The following is a 16,301-nucleotide window of genomic DNA, read 5'->3' as shown; positions in this document are numbered from 1 at the left end:
CAACTCGATACTCCCTAGCCCCCAACAGCCTTTTTTTTCATAACACTTTAACCAGAGTGACGGGAGAGCGGCATTTCAGAAAACGTGCTTATCTCGGCGAGAAAAAGCGATTTCGGCAATAAAATTTAAAACGCGTGTAAAACATAAACCAAACGATGAAATTGGTTATTTCTTCATGTATAATGATCAACTCGATACTCCCTAGCCCCCAACAGCCTTTTTTTTCATAACACTTTAACCAGAGTGACGGGAGAGCGGCATTTCAGAAAACGTGCTTATCTCGGCGAGAAAAAGCGATTTCGGCAATAAAATTTAAAACTTGTGTAAAACATAAACCAAACGATGAAATTGGTTATTTCTTCATGTATAATGATCAACTCGATACTCCCTAGCCCCCAACAGCCTTTTTTTTCATAACACTTTAACCAGAGTGACGGGAGAGCGGCATTTCAGAAAACGTGCTTATCTCGGCGAGAAAAAGCGATTTCGGCAATAAAATTTAAAACGCGTGTAAAACATAAACCAAACGATGAAATTGGTTATTTCTTCATGTATAATGATCAACTCGATACTCCCTAGCCCCCAACAGCCTTTTTTTTCATAACACTTTAACCAGAGTGACGGGAGAGCGGCATTTCAGAAAACGTGCTTATCTCGGCGAGAAAAAGCGATTTCGGCAATAAAATTTAAAACGCGTGTAAAACATAAACCAAACGATGAAATTGGTTATTTCTTCATGTATAATGATCAACTCGATACTCCCTAGCCCCCAACAGCCTTTTTTTTCATAACACTTTAACCAGAGTGACGGGAGAGCGGCATTTCAGAAAACGTGCTTATCTCGGCGAGAAAAAGCGATTTCGGCAATAAAATTTAAAACGCGTGTAAAACATAAACCAAACGATGAAATTGGTTATTTCTTCATGTATAATGATCAACTCGATACTCCCTAGCCCCCAACAGCCTTTTTTTTCATAACACTTTAACCAGAGTGACGGGAGAGCGGCATTTCAGAAAACGTGCTTATCTCGGCGAGAAAAAGCGATTTCGGCAATAAAATTTAAAACGCGTGTAAAACATAAACCAAACGATGAAATTGGTTATTTCTTCATGTATAATGATCAACTCGATACTCCCTAGCCCCCAACAGCCTTTTTTTTCATAACACTTTAACCAGAGTGACGGGAGAGCGGCATTTCAGAAAACGTGCTTATCTCGGCGAGAAAAAGCGATTTCGGCAATAAAATTTAAAACGCGTGTAAAACATAAACCAAACGATGAAATTGGTTATTTCTTCATGTATAATGATCAACTCGATACTCCCTAGCCCCCAACAGCCTTTTTTTTCATAACACTTTAACCAGAGTGACGGGAGAGCGGCATTTCAGAAAACGTGCTTATCTCGGCGAGAAAAAGCGATTTCGGCAATAAAATTTAAAACGCGTGTAAAACATAAACCAAACGATGAAATTGGTTATTTCTTCATGTATAATGATCAACTCGATACTCCCTAGCCCCCAACAGCCTTTTTTTTCATAACACTTTAACCAGAGTGACGGGAGAGCGGCATTTCAGAAAACGTGCTATCTCGGCGAGAAAAAGCGATTTCGGCAATAAAATTTAAAACGCGTGTAAAACATAAACCAAACGATGAAATTGGTTATTTCTTCATGTATAATGATCAACTCGATACTCCCTAGCCCCCAACAGCCTTTTTTTTCATAACACTTTAACCAGAGTGACGGGAGAGCGGCATTTCAGAAAACGTGCTTATCTCGGCGAGAAAAAGCGATTTCGGCAATAAAATTTAAAACGCGTGTAAAACATAAACCAAACGATGAAATTGGTTATTTCTTCATGTATAATGATCAACTCGATACTCCCTAGCCCCCAACAGCCTTTTTTTTCATAACACTTTAACCAGAGTGACGGGAGAGCGGCATTTCAGAAAACGTGCTTATCTCGGCGAGAAAAAGCGATTTCGGCAATAAAATTTAAAACGCGTGTAAAACATAAACCAAACGATGAAATTGGTTATTTCTTCATGTATAATGATCAACTCGATACTCCCTAGCCCCCAACAGCCTTTTTTTTCATAACACTTTAACCAGAGTGACGGGAGAGCGGCATTTCAGAAAACGTGCTTATCTCGGCGAGAAAAAGCGATTTCGGCAATAAAATTTAAAACGCGTGTAAAACATAAACCAAACGATGAAATTGGTTATTTCTTCATGTATAATGATCAACTCGATACTCCCTAGCCCCCAACAGCCTTTTTTTTCATAACACTTTAACCAGAGTGACGGGAGAGCGGCATTTCAGAAAACGTGCTTATCTCGGCGAGAAAAAGCGATTTCGGCAATAAAATTTAAAACGCGTGTAAAACATAAACCAAACGATGAAATTGGTTATTTCTTCATGTATAATGATCAACTCGATACTCCCTAGCCCCCAACAGCCTTTTTTTTCATAACACTTTAACCAGAGTGACGGGAGAGCGGCATTTCAGAAAACGTGCTTATCTCGGCGAGAAAAAGCGATTTCGGCAATAAAATTTAAAACGCGTGTAAAACATAAACCAAACGATGAAATTGGTTATTTCTTCATGTATAATGATCAACTCGATACTCCCTAGCCCCCAACAGCCTTTTTTTTCATAACACTTTAACCAGAGTGACGGGAGAGCGGCATTTCAGAAAACGTGCTTATCTCGGCGAGAAAAAGCGATTTCGGCAATAAAATTTAAAACGCGTGTAAAACATAAACCAAACGATGAAATTGGTTATTTCTTCATGTATAATGATCAACTCGATACTCCCTAGCCCCCAACAGCCTTTTTTTTCATAACACTTTAACCAGAGTGACGGGAGAGCGGCATTTCAGAAAACGTGCTTATCTCGGCGAGAAAAAGCGATTTCGGCAATAAAATTTAAAACGCGTGTAAAACATAAACCAAACGATGAAATTGGTTATTTCTTCATGTATAATGTTCAACTCGATACTCCCTAGCCCCCAACAGCCTTTTTTTTCATAACACTTTAACCAGAGTGACGGGAGAGCGGCATTTCAGAAAACGTGCTTATCTCGGCGAGAAAAAGCGATTTCGGCAATAAAATTTAAAACGCGTGTAAAACATAAACCAAACGATGAAATTGGTAATTTCTTCATGTATAATGATCAACTCGATACTCCCTAGCCCCCAACAGCCTTTTTTTTCATAACACTTTAACCAGAGTGACGGGAGAGCGGCATTTCAGAAAACGTGCTTATCTCGGCGAGAAAAAGCGATTTCGGCAATAAAATTTAAAACTTGTGTAAAACATAAACCAAACGATGAAATTGGTTATTTCTTCATGTATAATGATCAACTCGATACTCCCTAGCCCCCAACAGCCTTTTTTTTCATAACACTTTAACCAGAGTGACGGGAGAGCGGCATTTCAGAAAACGTGCTTATCTCGGCGAGAAAAAGCGATTTCGGCAATAAAATTTAAAACGCGTGTAAAACATAAACCAAACGATGAAATTGGTTATTTCTTCATGTATAATGATCAACTCGATACTCCCTAGCCCCCAACAGCCTTTTTTTTCATAACACTTTAACCAGAGTGACGGGAGAGCGGCATTTCAGAAAACGTGCTTATCTCGGCGAGAAAAAGCGATTTCGGCAATAAAATTTAAAACGCGTGTAAAACATAAACCAAACGATGAAATTGGTTATTTCTTCATGTATAATGATCAACTCGATACTCCCTAGCCCCCAACAGCCTTTTTTTTCATAACACTTTAACCAGAGTGACGGGAGAGCGGCATTTCAGAAAACGTGCTTATCTCGGCGAGAAAAAGCGATTTCGGCAATAAAATTTAAAACGCGTGTAAAACATAAACCAAACGATGAAATTGGTTATTTCTTCATGTATAATGATCAACTCGATACTCCCTAGCCCCCAACAGCCTTTTTTTTCATAACACTTTAACCAGAGTGACGGGAGAGCGGCATTTCAGAAAACGTGCTTATCTCGGCGAGAAAAAGCGATTTCGGCAATAAAATTTAAAACGCGTGTAAAACATAAACCAAACGATGAAATTGGTTATTTCTTCATGTATAATGATCAACTCGATACTCCCTAGCCCCCAACAGCCTTTTTTTTCATAACACTTTAACCAGAGTGACGGGAGAGCGGCATTTCAGAAAACGTGCTTATCTCGGCGAGAAAAAGCGATTTCGGCAATAAAATTTAAAACGCGTGTAAAACATAAACCAAACGATGAAATTGGTTATTTCTTCATGTATAATGATCAACTCGATACTCCCTAGCCCCCAACAGCCTTTTTTTTTCATAACACTTTAACCAGAGTGACGGGAGAGCGGCATTTCAGAAAACGTGCTTATCTCGGCGAGAAAAAGCGATTTCGGCAATAAAATTTAAAACGCGTGTAAAACATAAACCAAACGATGAAATTGGTTATTTCTTCATGTATAATGTTCAACTCGATACTCCCTAGCCCCCAATAGCCTTTTTTTTCATAACACTTTAACCAGAGTGACGGGAGAGCGGCATTTCAGAAAACGTGCTTATCTCGGCGAGAAAAAGCGATTTTGGCAATAACATTTAAAACGCGTGTAAAACATAAACCAAACGATGAAATTGGTTATTTCTTCATGTATAATGATCAACTCGATACTCCCTAGCCCCCAACAGCCTTTTTTTTCATAACACTTTAACCAGAGTGACGGGAGAGCGGCATTTCAGAAAACGTGCTTATCTCGGCGAGAAAAAGCGATTTCGGCAATAAAATTTAAAACGCGTGTAAAACATAAACCAAACGATGAAATTGGTTATTTCTTCATGTATAATGATCAACTCGATACTCCCTAGCCCCCAACAGCCTTTTTTTTCATAACACTTTAACCAGAGTGACGGGAGAGCGGCATTTCAGAAAACGTGCTTATCTCGGCGAGAAAAAGCGATTTCGGCAATAAAATTTAAAACGCGTGTAAAACATAAACCAAACGATGAAATTGGTTATTTCTTCATGTATAATGATCAACTCGAGTCGAGCTCCAGGGAGAGAGGCTGATTTTTCGCTTTTTGAGGCCGACCGACGAACCGGCGCGGGGCGGACTCAAAAGCCCGCAGAGCCGTAGGCACTTAGAAAAGTTTCGCCTTTGGCTGTGAGCTCCAGGGGAGAGGCTGGTTTTGCGTTATTTTAGGCCGGCTGGAGAACCGGCGCGGGTCGGACGCACAATCCCCGCAGAGCCGTGGGCACTTAGAAAATTTTTGCCAAGTTGGCTCTGAGCGCCTGGTACCTAATATGGAAGTATAGAGGCCGACTTTCGGGCAAGATCACGCCGCGTTAGGCTTCCAGGACCCCGGCTAAGCAATTTTACCGGGCCGCCCGGTTCTTTTTTTGAACCAGCCCGGTTCTTTTTACACTTCCAGCTGGAGCTCAGCAGCGGCTTTTTGCGCAAGATCACGCCGGGTTAGGCTTCCAGGACCTCGGCTAAGCAATTCTACCGGGCCGCCCGGTTCTTTTTTTGAACCAGCCCGGTTCTTTTTACACTTCCAGCTGGAGCTCACGAGCGGCTTTTTGGACAAGATCACGCCGTGTTAGGCTTCCAGAGCCCCGGCTAAGCAATTTTACCGGCCCGCCCGGTTCTTTTTTTTAACCAGCCCGGTTCTTTTTACACTTCCAGCTGGAGCTCAGCAGCGGGTTTTTGGACAAGATCACGCCGTGTTAGGCTTCCAGAGCCCCGGCTAAGCAATTTTACAGGGTCGCCCGGTTCTTTTTTTTAACCAGCCCGGTTTTTTTTACACTTCCAGCTGGAGCTCAGCAGCGGCTTTTTGCACAGTATCACGCCGGGTTAGGCTTCCAGAGCCCCGGCTAAGCAATTTTACCGGGCCGCCCGGTTCTTTTTTTTAACCAGCCCGGTTCTTTTTACACTTCCAGCTGGAGCTCAGCAGCGGCTTTTTGGACAAGATCACGCCGTGTTAGGCTTCCAGAGCCCCGGCTAAGCAATTTTACCGGGTCGCCCGGTTCTTTTTTTAACCAGCCCGGTTCTTTTTACACTTCCAGCTGGAGCTCAGCATCGTGTAAAACATAAACCAAACGATGAAATTGGTTATTTCTTCATGTATAATGATCAACTCGATACTCCCTAGCCCCCAACAGCCTTTTTTTTTTCATAACACTTTAACCAGAGTGACGGGAGAGCGGCATTTCAGAAAACGTGCTTATCTCGGCGAGAAAAAGCGATTTCGGCAATAAAATTTAAAACGCGTGTAAAACATAAACCAAACGATGAAATTGGTTATTTCTTCATGTATAATGATCAACTCGATACTCCCTAGCCCCCAACAGCCTTTTTTTTCATAACACTTTAACCAGAGTGACGGGAGAGCGGCATTTCAGAAAACGTGCTTATCTCGGCGAGAAAAAGCGATTTCGGCAATAAAATTTAAAACGCGTGTAAAACATAAACCAAACGATGAAATTGGTTATTTCTTCATGTATAATGATCAACTCGATACTCCCTAGCCCCCAACAGCCTTTTTTTTCATAACACTTTAACCAGAGTGACGGGAGAGCGGCATTTCAGAAAACGTGCTTATCTCGGCGAGAAAAAGCGATTTCGGCAATAAAATTTAAAACGCGTGTAAAACATAAACCAAACGATGAAATTGGTTATTTCTTCATGTATAATGATCAACTCGATACTCCCTAGCCCCCAACAGCCTTTTTTTTCATAACACTTTAACCAGAGTGACGGGAGAGCGTCATTTCAGAAAACGTGCTTATCTCGGCGAGAAAAAGCGATTTCGGCAATAAAATTTAAAACGCGTGTAAAACATAAACCAAACGATGAAATTGGTTATTTCTTCATGTATAATGATCAACTCGATACTCCCTAGCCCCCAACAGCCTTTTTTTTCATAAAACTTTAACCAGAGTGACGGGAGAGCGGCATTTCAGAAAACGTGCTTATCTCGGCGAGAAAAAGCGATTTCGGCAATAAAATTTAAAACGCGTGAAAAACATAAACCAAACGATGAAATTGGTTATTTCTTCATGTATAATGATCAACTCGATACTCCCTAGCCCCCAACAGCCTTTTTTTTCATAACACTTTAACCAGAGTGACGGGAGAGCGGCATTTCAGAAAACGTGCTTATCTCGGCGAGAAAAAGCGATTTCGGCAATAAAATTTAAAACGCGTGTAAAACATAAACCAAACGATGAAATTGGTTATTTCTTCATGTATAATGATCAACTCGATACTCCCTAGCCCCCAACAGCCTTTTTTTTCATAACACTTTAACCAGAGTGACGGGAGAGCGGCATTTCAGAAAACGTGCTTATCTCGGCGAGAAAAAGCGATTTCGGCAATAAAATTTAAAACGCGTGTAAAACATAAACCAAACGATGAAATTGGTTATTTCTTCATGTATAATGATCAACTCGATACTCCCTAGCCCCCAACAGCCTTTTTTTTCATAACACTTTAACCAGAGTGACGGGAGAGCGGCATTTCAGAAAACGTGCTTATCTCGGCGAGAAAAAGCGATTTCGGCAATAAAATTTAAAACACGTGTAAAACATAAACCAAACGATGAAATTGGTTATTTCTTCATGTATAATGATCAACTCGATACTCCCTAGCCCCCAACAGCCTTTTTTTTCATAACACTTTAACCAGAGTGACGGGAGAGCGGCATTTCAGAAAACGTGCTTATCTCGGCGAGAAAAAGCGATTTCGGCAATAAAATTTAAAACGCGTGTAAAACATAAACCAAACGATGAAATTGGTTATTTCTTCATGTATAATGATCAACTCGATACTCCCTAGCCCCCAACAGCCTTTTTTTTCATAACACTTTAACCAGAGTGACGGGAGAGCGGCATTTCAGAAAACGTGCTTATCTCGGCGAGAAAAAGCGATTTCGGCAATAAAATTTAAAACGCGTGTAAAACATAAACCAAACGATGAAATTGGTTATTTCTTCATGTATAATGATCAACTCGATACTCCCTAGCCCCCAACAGCCTTTTTTTTCATAACACTTTAACCAGAGTGACGGGAGAGCGGCATTTCAGAAAACGTGCTTATCTCGGCGAGAAAAAGCGATTTCGGCAATAAAATTTAAAACGCGTGTAAAACATAAACCAAACGATGAAATTGGTTATTTCTTCATGTATAATGATCAACTCGATACTCCCTAGCCCCCAACAGCCTTTTCTTTCATAACACTTTAACCAGAGTGACGGGAGAGCGGCATTTCAGAAAACGTGCTTATCTCGGCGAGAAAAAGCGATTTCGGCAATAAAATTTAAAACGCGTGTAAAACATAAACCAAACGATGAAATTGGTTATTTCTTCATGTATAATGATCAACTCGATACTCCCTAGCCCCCAACAGCCTTTTTTTTCATAACACTTTAACCAGAGTGACGGGAGAGCGGCATTTCAGAAAACGTGCTTATCTCGGCGAGAAAAAGCGATTTCGGCAATAAAATTTAAAACGCGTGTAAAACATAAACCAAACGATGAAATTGGTTATTTCTTCATGTATAATGATCAACTCGATACTCCCTAGCCCCCAACAGCCTTTTTTTTCATAACACTTTAACCAGAGTGACGGGAGAGCGGCATTTCAGAAAACGTGCTTATCTCGGCGAGAAAAAGCGATTTCGGCAATAAAATTTAAAACGCGTGTAAAACATAAACCAAACGATGAAATTGGTTATTTCTTCATGTATAATGATCAACTCGATACTCCCTAGCCCCCAACAGCCTTTTTTTTCATAACACTTTAACCAGAGTGACGGGAGAGCGGCATTTCAGAAAACGTGCTTATCTCGGCGAGAAAAAGCGATTTCGGCAATAAAATTTAAAACGCGTGTAAAACATAAACCAAACGATGAAATTGGTTATTTCTTCATGTATAATGATCAACTCGATACTCCCTAGCCCCCAACAGCCTTTTCTTTCATAACACTTTAACCAGAGTGACGGGAGAGCGGCATTTCAGAAAACGTGCTTATCTCGGCGAGAAAAAGCGATTTCGGCAATAAAATTTAAAACGCGTGTAAAACATAAACCAAACGATGAAATTGGTTATTTCTTCATGTATAATGATCAACTCGATACTCCCTAGCCCCCAACAGCCTTTTTTTTCATAACACTTTAACCAGAGTGACGGGAGAGCGGCATTTCAGAAAACGTGCTTATCTCGGCGAGAAAAAGCGATTTCGGCAATAAAATTTAAAACGCGTGTAAAACATAAACCAAACGATGAAATTGGTTATTTCTTCATGTATAATGATCAACTCGATACTCCCTAGCCCCCAACAGCCTTTTTTTTCATAACACTTTAACCAGAGTGACGGGAGAGCGGCATTTCAGAAAACGTGCTTATCTCGGCGAGAAAAAGCGATTTCGGCAATAAAATTTAAAACGCGTGTAAAACATAAACCAAACGATGAAATTGGTTATTTCTTCATGTATAATGATCAACTCGATACTCCCTAGCCCCCAACAGCCTTTTTTTTCATAACACTTTAACCAGAGTGACGGGAGAGCGGCATTTCAGAAAACGTGCTTATCTCGGCGAGAAAAAGCGATTTCGGCAATAAAATTTAAAACGCGTGTAAAACATAAACCAAACGATGAAATTGGTTATTTCTTCATGTATAATGATCAACTCGATACTCCCTAGCCCCCAACAGCCTTTTTTTTCATAACACTTTGACCAGAGTGACGGGAGAGCGGCATTTCAGAAAACGTGCTTATCTCGGCGAGAAAAAGCGATTTCGGCAATAAAATTTAAAACGCGTGTAAAACATAAACCAAACGATGAAATTGGTTATTTCTTCATGTATAATGATCAACTCGATACTCCCTAGCCCCCAACAGCCTTTTTTTTCATAACACTTTAACCAGAGTGACGGGAGAGCGGCATTTCAGAAAACGTGCTTATCTCGGCGAGAAAAAGCGATTTCGGCAATAAAATTTAAAACGCGTGTAAAACATAAACCAAACGATGAAATTGGTTATTTCTTCATGTATAATGATCAACTCGATACTCCCTAGCCCCCAACAGCCTTTTTTTTCATAACACTTTAACCAGAGTGACGGGAGAGCGGCATTTCAGAAAACGTGCTTATCTCGGCGAGAAAAAGCGATTTCGGCAATAAAATTTAAAACGCGTGTAAAACATAAACCAAACGATGAAATTGGTTATTTCTTCATGTATAATGATCAACTCGATACTCCCTAGCCCCCAACAGCCTTTTTTTTCATAACACTTTAACCAGAGTGACGGGAGAGCGGCATTTCAGAAAACGTGCTTATCTCGGCGAGAAAAAGCGATTTCGGCAATGAAATTTAAAACGCGTGTAAAACATAAACCAAACGATGAAATTGGTTATTTCTTCATGTATAATGATCAACTCGAGTCGAGCTCCAGGGAGAGAGGCTGATTTTTCGCTTTTTGAGGCCGACCGACGAACCGGCGCGGGGCGGACTCAAAAGCCCGCAGAGCCGTAGGCACTTAGAAAAGTTTCGCCTTTGGCTGTGAGCTCCAGGGGAGAGGCTGGTTTTGCGTTATTTTAGGCCGGCTGGAGAACCGGCGCGGGTCGGACGCACAATCCCCGCAGAGCCGTGGGCACTTAGAAAATTTTGCCAAGTTGGCTCTGAGCGCCTGGTACCTAATATGGAAGTATAGAGGCCGACTTTCGGGCAAGATCACGCCGCGTTAGGCTTCCAGGACCCCGGCTAAGCAATTTTACCGGGCCGCCCGGTTCTTTTTTTGAACCAGCCCGGTTCTTTTTACACTTCCAGCTGGAGCTCAGCAGCGGCTTTTTGCGCAAGATCACGCCGGGTTAGGCTTCCAGGACCTCGGCTAAGCAATTCTACCGGGCCGCCCGGTTCTTTTTTTGAACCAGCCCGGTTCTTTTTACACTTCCAGCTGGAGCTCACGAGCGGCTTTTTGGACAAGATCACGCCGTGTTAGGCTTCCAGAGCCCCGGCTAAGCAATTTTACCGGCCCGCCCGGTTCTTTTTTTTAACCAGCCCGGTTCTTTTTACACTTCCAGCTGGAGCTCAGCAGCGGGTTTTTGGACAAGATCACGCCGTGTTAGGCTTCCAGAGCCCCGGCTAAGCAATTTTACAGGGTCGCCCGGTTCTTTTTTTTAACCAGCCCGGTTTTTTTTACACTTCCAGCTGGAGCTCAGCAGCGGCTTTTTGCACAGTATCACGCCGGGTTAGGCTTCCAGAGCCCCGGCTAAGCAATTTTACCGGGCCGCCCGGTTCTTTTTTTTAACCAGCCCGGTTCTTTTTACACTTCCAGCTGGAGCTCAGCAGCGGCTTTTTGGACAAGATCACGCCGTGTTAGGCTTCCAGAGCCCCGGCTAAGCAATTTTACCGGGTCGCCCGGTTCTTTTTTTAACCAGCCCGGTTCTTTTTACACTTCCAGCTGGAGCTCAGCATCGTGTAAAACATAAACCAAACGATGAAATTGGTTATTTCTTCATGTATAATGATCAACTCGATACTCCCTAGCCCCCAACAGCCTTTTTTTTTTCATAACACTTTAACCAGAGTGACGGGAGAGCGGCATTTCAGAAAACGTGCTTATCTCGGCGAGAAAAAGCGATTTCGGCAATAAAATTTAAAACGCGTGTAAAACATAAACCAAACGATGAAATTGGTTATTTCTTCATGTATAATGATCAACTCGATACTCCCTAGCCCCCAACAGCCTTTTTTTTCATAACACTTTAACCAGAGTGACGGGAGAGCGGCATTTCAGAAAACGTGCTTATCTCGGCGAGAAAAAGCGATTTCGGCAATAAAATTTAAAACGCGTGTAAAACATAAACCAAACGATGAAATTGGTTATTTCTTCATGTATAATGATCAACTCGATACTCCCTAGCCCCCAACAGCCTTTTTTTTCATAACACTTTAACCAGAGTGACGGGAGAGCGGCATTTCAGAAAACGTGCTTATCTCGGCGAGAAAAAGCGATTTCGGCAATAAAATTTAAAACGCGTGTAAAACATAAACCAAACGATGAAATTGGTTATTTCTTCATGTATAATGATCAACTCGAGTCGAGCTCCAGGGAGAGAGGCTGATTTTTCGCTTTTTGAGGCCGACCGACGAACCGGCGCGGGGCGGACTCAAAAGCCCGCAGAGCCGTAGGCACTTAGAAAAGTTTCGCCTTTGGCTGTGAGCTCCAGGGGAGAGGCTGGTTTTGCGTTATTTTAGGCCGGCTGGAGAACCGGCGCGGGTCGGACGCACAATCCCCGCAGAGCCGTGGGCACTTAGAAAATTTTGCCAAGTTGGCTCTGAGCGCCTGGTACCTAATATGGAAGTATAGAGGCCGACTTTCGGGCAAGATCACGCCGCGTTAGGCTTCCAGGACCCCGGCTAAGCAATTTTACCGGGCCGCCCGGTTCTTTTTTTGAACCAGCCCGGTTCTTTTTACACTTCCAGCTGGAGCTCAGCAGCGGCTTTTTGCGCAAGATCACGCCGGGTTAGGCTTCCAGGACCTCGGCTAAGCAATTCTACCGGGCCGCCCGGTTCTTTTTTTGAACCAGCCCGGTTCTTTTTACACTTCCAGCTGGAGCTCACGAGCGGCTTTTTGGACAAGATCACGCCGTGTTAGGCTTCCAGAGCCCCGGCTAAGCAATTTTACCGGCCCGCCCGGTTCTTTTTTTTAACCAGCCCGGTTCTTTTTACACTTCCAGCTGGAGCTCAGCAGCGGGTTTTTGGACAAGATCACGCCGTGTTAGGCTTCCAGAGCCCCGGCTAAGCAATTTTACAGGGTCGCCCGGTTCTTTTTTTTAACCAGCCCGGTTTTTTTTACACTTCCAGCTGGAGCTCAGCAGCGGCTTTTTGCACAGTATCACGCCGGGTTAGGCTTCCAGAGCCCCGGCTAAGCAATTTTACCGGGCCGCCCGGTTCTTTTTTTTAACCAGCCCGGTTCTTTTTACACTTCCAGCTGGAGCTCAGCAGCGGCTTTTTGGACAAGATCACGCCGTGTTAGGCTTCCAGAGCCCCGGCTAAGCAATTTTACCGGGTCGCCCGGTTCTTTTTTTAACCAGCCCGGTTCTTTTTACACTTCCAGCTGGAGCTCAGCATCGTGTAAAACATAAACCAAACGATGAAATTGGTTATTTCTTCATGTATAATGATCAACTCGATACTCCCTAGCCCCCAACAGCCTTTTTTTTTTCATAACACTTTAACCAGAGTGACGGGAGAGCGGCATTTCAGAAAACGTGCTTATCTCGGCGAGAAAAAGCGATTTCGGCAATAAAATTTAAAACGCGTGTAAAACATAAACCAAACGATGAAATTGGTTATTTCTTCATGTATAATGATCAACTCGATACTCCCTAGCCCCCAACAGCCTTTTTTTTCATAACACTTTAACCAGAGTGACGGGAGAGCGGCATTTCAGAAAACGTGCTTATCTCTGCGAGAAAAAGCGATTTCGGCAATAAAATTTAAAACGCGTGTAAAACATAAACCAAACGATGAAATTGGTTATTTCTTCATGTATAATGATCAACTCGATACTCCCTAGCCCCCAACAGCCTTTTTTTTCATAACACTTTAACCAGAGTGACGGGAGAGCGGCATTTCAGAAAACGTGCTTATCTCGGCGAGAAAAAGCGATTTCGGCAATAAAATTTAAAACGCGTGTAAAACATAAACCAAACGATGAAATTGGTTATTTCTTCATGTATAATGATCAACTCGATACTCCCTAGCCCCCAACAGCCTTTTTTTTCATAACACTTTAACCAGAGTGACGGGAGAGCGGCATTTCAGAAAACGTGCTTATCTCGGCGAGAAAAAGCGATTTCGGCAATAAAATTTAAAACGCGTGTAAAACATAAACCAAACGATGAAATTGGTTATTTCTTCATGTATAATGATCAACTCGATACTCCCTAGCCCCCAACAGCCTTTTTTTTCATAACACTTTAACCAGAGTGACGGGAGAGCGGCATTTCAGAAAACGTGCTTATCTCGGCGAGAAAAAGCGATTTCGGCAATAAAATTTAAAATGCGTGTAAAACATAAACCAAACGATGAAATTGGTTATTTCTTCATGTATAATGATCAACTCGATACTCCCTAGCCCCCAACAGCCTTTTTTTTCATAACACTTTAACCAGAGTGACGGGAGAGCGGCATTTCAGAAAACGTGCTTATCTCGGCGAGAAAAAGCGATTTCGGCAATAAAATTTAAAACGCGTGTAAAACATAAACCAAACGATGAAATTGGTTATTTCTTCATGTATAATGATCAACTCGATACTCCCTAGCCCCCAACAGCCTTTTTTTTTCATAACACTTTAACCAGAGTGACGGGAGAGCGGCATTTCAGAAAACGTGCTTATCTCGGCGAGAAAAAGCGATTTCGGCAATAAAATTTAAAACGCGTGTAAAACATAAACCAAACGATGAAATTGGTTATTTCTTCATGTATAATGATCAACTCGATACTCCCTAGCCCCCAACAGCCTTTTTTTTCATAACACTTTAACCAGAGTGACGGGAGAGCGGCATTTCAGAAAACGTGCTTATCTCGGCGAGAAAAAGCGATTTCGGCAATAAAATTTAAAACGCGTGTAAAACATAAACCAAACGATGAAATTGGTTATTTCTTCATGTATAATGATCAACTCGATACTCCCTAGCCCCCAACAGCCTTTTTTTTCATAACACTTTAACCAGAGTGACGGGAGAGCGGCATTTCAGAAAACGTGCTTATCTCGGCGAGAAAAAGCGATTTCGGCAATAAAATTTAAAACTTGTGTAAAACATAAACCAAACGATGAAATTGGTTATTTCTTCATGTATAATGATCAACTCGATACTCCCTAGCCCCCAACAGCCTTTTTTTTCATAACACTTTAACCAGAGTGACGGGAGAGCGGCATTTCAGAAAACGTGCTTATCTCGGCGAGAAAAAGCGATTTCGGCAATAAAATTTAAAACGCGTGTAAAACATAAACCAAACGATGAAATTGGTTATTTCTTCATGTATAATGATCAACTCGATACTCCCTAGCCCCCAACAGCCTTTTTTTTCATAACACTTTAACCAGAGTGACGGGAGAGCGGCATTTCAGAAAACGTGCTTATCTCGGCGAGAAAAAGCGATTTCGGCAATAAAATTTAAAACGCGTGTAAAACATAAACCAAACGATGAAATTGGTTATTTCTTCATGTATAATGATCAACTCGATACTCCCTAGCCCCCAACAGCCTTTTTTTTCATAACACTTTAACCAGAGTGACGGGAGAGCGGCATTTCAGAAAACGTGCTTATCTCGGCGAGAAAAAGCGATTTCGGCAATAAAATTTAAAACGCGTGTAAAACATAAACCAAACGATGAAATTGGTTATTTCTTCATGTATAATGATCAACTCGATACTCCCTAGCCCCCAACAGCCTTTTTTTTCATAACACTTTAACCAGAGTGACGGGAGAGCGGCATTTCAGAAAACGTGCTTATCTCGGCGAGAAAAAGCGATTTCGGCAATAAAATTTAAAACGCGTGTAAAACATAAACCAAACGATGAAATTGGTTATTTCTTCATGTATAATGATCAACTCGATACTCCCTAGCCCCCAACAGCCTTTTTTTTCATAACACTTTAACCAGAGTGACGGGAGAGCGGCATTTCAGAAAACGTGCTTATCTCGGCGAGAAAAAGCGATTTCGGCAATAAAATTTAAAACGCGTGTAAAACATAAACCAAACGATGAAATTGGTTATTTCTTCATGTATAATGATCAACTCGATACTCCCTAGCCCCCAACAGCCTTTTTTTTCATAACACTTTAACCAGAGTGACGGGAGAGCGGCATTTCAGAAAACGTGCTTATCTCGGCGAGAAAAAGCGATTTCGGCAATAAAATTTAAAACGCGTGTAAAACATAAACCAAACGATGAAATTGGTTATTTCTTCATGTATAATGATCAACTCGATACTCCCTAGCCCCCAACAGCCTTTTTTTTCATAACACTTTAACCAGAGTGACGGGAGAGCGGCATTTCAGAAAACGTGCTTATCTCGGCGAGAAAAAGCGATTTCGGCAATAAAATTTAAAACGCGTGTAAAACATAAACCAAACGATGAAATTGGTTATTTCTTCATGTATAATGATCAACTCGATACTCCCTAGCCCCCAACAGCCTTTTTTTTCATAACACTTTAACCAGAGTGACGGGAGAGCGGCATTTCAGAAAACGTGCTTATCTCGGCGAGA

Source organism: Syngnathus leptorhynchus, unplaced genomic scaffold (assembly GCF_054491065.1).
Source record: "Syngnathus leptorhynchus isolate UIUO unplaced genomic scaffold, UIUO_Slep HiC_scaffold_93, whole genome shotgun sequence".
Classification (NCBI taxonomy): Eukaryota; Metazoa; Chordata; class Actinopteri; order Syngnathiformes; family Syngnathidae; genus Syngnathus; species Syngnathus leptorhynchus.
This window is presented reverse-complemented; position numbering follows the sequence as displayed.